Consider the following 3238-nt stretch of genomic DNA (forward strand, 5'->3'; position numbering starts at 1 on the left):
ATGTGCCGGGTGTGCCTGAAAGACAAGTCCGATCATAGCCTTTGCCCTGCTGCAAGAAGGCCGTGTGCGAGGAGTGCCTCAAAGTCTACCTGAGCGCCCAGGTAACCGCGCCCCGTCCCCTGCTCCGCGCCCCACCAGCATCCCCAGTCACTGGCCAGCCAGGCCCCTCGCAGGCAGAGGTGTTCCCCACCCTTCCCGGGAGCCTCTGACAGTTTCTTGCAAGTCAGTGGTTGAAATGTAATTATTCCAGTGTGTGTTTTTTCCTCACTGGTTAACCTGGCTGGAACTTAACTCTGCTCTGAGCTTCAGGCATTGGTTGGCAGCCGCGGAAGGCACAGGGCACAGGGAATTGCCCTGGGCTTTGTTTCTCTTACTAGATTGCAAGCAAGAGCCTGCCCAAAGAGGAGGGCGACGAGAATGCCTCTCAGGCCTGGGGTCGCAGACTAACATTGTGAACATAAAATAAGTCTGGATGGACTTGGTGGACAGAAGGGTCCATGATCATCTGATTTTAAAAAGTAGCATAATGCAGTGTAAACAGAGTAACAATACCAGGTAGTGCTTCCTGTTAAAATGTGCTCCCATTTATCTATTTCAGAAGGGCAATTTGTTTATTCCTTGGCCCTTGCCCATTTTTTCAGTTTTTCTTTTTCCACAGTCAAGCTGAAGTACTTTTCCTCACTGAACTCTCCAGCACAGTACTGTATTTATTTAAGAGGGAACAACACAGAAAGGGCAAAGCAAAGCCAAGAGGTTTAACAAAACAAGTGCTGGTGAAACTTCTTCCTTTGCTCCTTATTTGAAAGCTTGGTGGTTTTTTTGTTGTGTCTCTCCCCGCCCCCCCCCCCCCCCCCTTCCCGGAAAGATTAGGAGGGCAGCAGACCTGTTTTCCTTCACGGGCGCTGAATGCATTCTTCCAGCAGTTTTCAATGTTATGTTTCTGCCAGTGTCTTTTGCACAATCTGGAATGCCCTTTGATCTCTGTCTGACTGTCCTAGGCCTGTTCATCTTTCAAGCCCTGGTTGTTCAGGTGCCAGCTTTTCTGTGTAGCCTTCCCTGGCCCTCCAAGCCACTGTTTATATACTTTCAAAATACTTCTGTGTGTTTTACATCCACTGAAGTTACTCCTTATGTGTTGGTTTGTCTTGCTAGACTGTATGGACAGTGACTTATATTCCTTGTATCTGGTAGTTTCGTGTTGAGTCCCTTTCCTTTCATAGTGTTTAATAACATTGACTGAAGCGAACTGAACAGGATTTCACACAGCGCCGTGTGGCTCCTTTGTGTTTTGTGGCTAATCTCTGCTGTGTCTAGACGGAAAGTGTGTCCTGTGCCCAACTGAAAATGCAAAGGGAAATGTAGACAGAATGGAATGTTACACAAACAGTAACTTGCCCAAGATTGTTGAGATTATCCAAATGTCTGTAAGAGACGATGGTGTTTCGTTCATGGTTTATCCACAAACAGATACTTAAAACAGGAGGATGTCTGCTGCTCATTGTGGTAGTTTCTTTGACATCACCGTCAAACAAAATTAAGCTGTCAAACAAATATTTGTGCCATCCATGGGCAGTCATGTGATGGGATTCAGACATTTCCAATATATGGGCCCTGCTCCAGGGAAGTCACTGTGAGAGCAGATGTGTACACAACAATCCAAAGTAGCAAATAATGAGATGTAAACAGAGTGACAATACCAGGCAGTGCTTAATGTTAAACACTGGATATAGATACCGTGGGTTACAAGTTCAAGAGAGGTAGTCACTGCGATCTGGCTTCTCTGCATTGCAGTGTGATTGATTTCCTTCATTAAGTTGGGCCTTTCCCCCAGAGCAGGTTTATTTTATTTTATTTTATTTTACTTCTGTGAGTTAGTTTTAGGAAGTCAATGTTTTGATCTCTAGTGGAGAAGAAATGGGAGTAGGAGGGGCAAGGTGAAGTGTCATTGCAATAGCCAACCACTAAAAACTCTTCTGAGGTGTCATAGTGTCTGAAGGTTGTTTGCAGCACTTACGATTGCATGCATGTTCCTGACCTTCTTCCAAAGTATTTGACGGAACTTTCAATGAAGAAAAATGTGTTGTTTAAAATAATAAACAACAACGAAAAGATGCCTCATGCGGGCCAAGCATGCTCCCACATCAGGACCGCTGCTGCACTTGTTCCTAGGGCCTGCAATAGCTTTGATGCTGGCTTACTCCTCCCCCTTCTCCCTTCCAGTCTGGATGCAACAGATGTCACCCTTATGCTCACTACCACTCTTTCAAGATGAACCGCACCCCACAACCCTGATCTCTTTTCCTGCTTATTTTGTCCATAACACTAACCTACTGTAACATATTTCTGTAATTAATTTCCACAAAGACAGGAAGTGTTCTCATGATTTGTTCACTAGTGTCTCTTTAGCACCCAGGACACTGTATGACATATCACAGATGCTCAACTAATAGTGACTGAGTTTGTGAAAAGCTGAGTGACAAAGAAAGGATGAGATAACCCCCAGAAACCACGACTAGGAAGTGGGGTTCTGCTTGGGCACTAAATTCTCTCTGAGCTTCTTGATGTTTAAGACAAAAGACAAAGACTTAATGGTTTTAATATAGAAGACAGATAAAACTGATAGGTTTGCTAACTTTGTTATTAAACTTAGAACTAAAGAGTTTTTTGGCAAACTTTTAGCTTGTAAAAAAAATGACATTATTTTTAATTGGATAAAAATGTAGGCTTGGAGTTGTAACTAAGTTCCCCTCTATTCAGAGGGTCTGTGTTTCTGTGTCATTTAACCTCTCTGTGTCTTAATTTCCTCATCAGTGAAGTGAAATTGCAGCTCATGATCTGTAATGACACACTAGTTCTAAAGCAAAACAAAATCAAACCGCAGATTTGTTTTGTTGCCTTACTAAACCGGATCAAAAGGGCCTACTTAGTGCTTTTTTTCTTGTTTTATAAGGTGTCTTGGGTTTGACAGGAGCAAATCTGTCAAGCCTGAACTTGCAGCATTCTTAAGACCTTTTAAAATAAAATGATACAGCTCGGCCACAGTGGCTCAGGGGTTGAGCATCGACCTGTGAGCTAGGAGGTCATTGTTCGATTCCTGGTCAGGGCACATGCCTGGGTTGTAGGCTCGATCCCCAGTGTGGGGATTATGCAGGAGGCAGCACGATCAATGATTCTCTCTCATCATTGATGTTTCTATCTCTCTCTCCTCCCTTCCTCTCTGAAATCAATATATGTGTGT

At 43.9% G+C, this 3238-nt stretch overlaps 1 long non-coding RNA gene across 1 annotated transcript in view; it reads left to right on the top strand.

Moving 5' to 3' along the window:
- LOC106697249 overlaps nt 1-3238 on the top strand; it is a 24261-nt gene continuing 21023 nt past the window's right edge. Inside the window, exon 1 of the long non-coding RNA XR_001348311.2 lies at nt 1-101. This is a non-coding gene — a long non-coding RNA (uncharacterized LOC106697249). The remainder of the gene's footprint in view (nt 102-3238) is intronic.

The sequence above is a fragment of the Myotis lucifugus genome, unplaced genomic scaffold (assembly GCF_000147115.1).
Source record: "Myotis lucifugus unplaced genomic scaffold, Myoluc2.0 scaffold_57, whole genome shotgun sequence".
Classification (NCBI taxonomy): Eukaryota; Metazoa; Chordata; class Mammalia; order Chiroptera; family Vespertilionidae; genus Myotis; species Myotis lucifugus.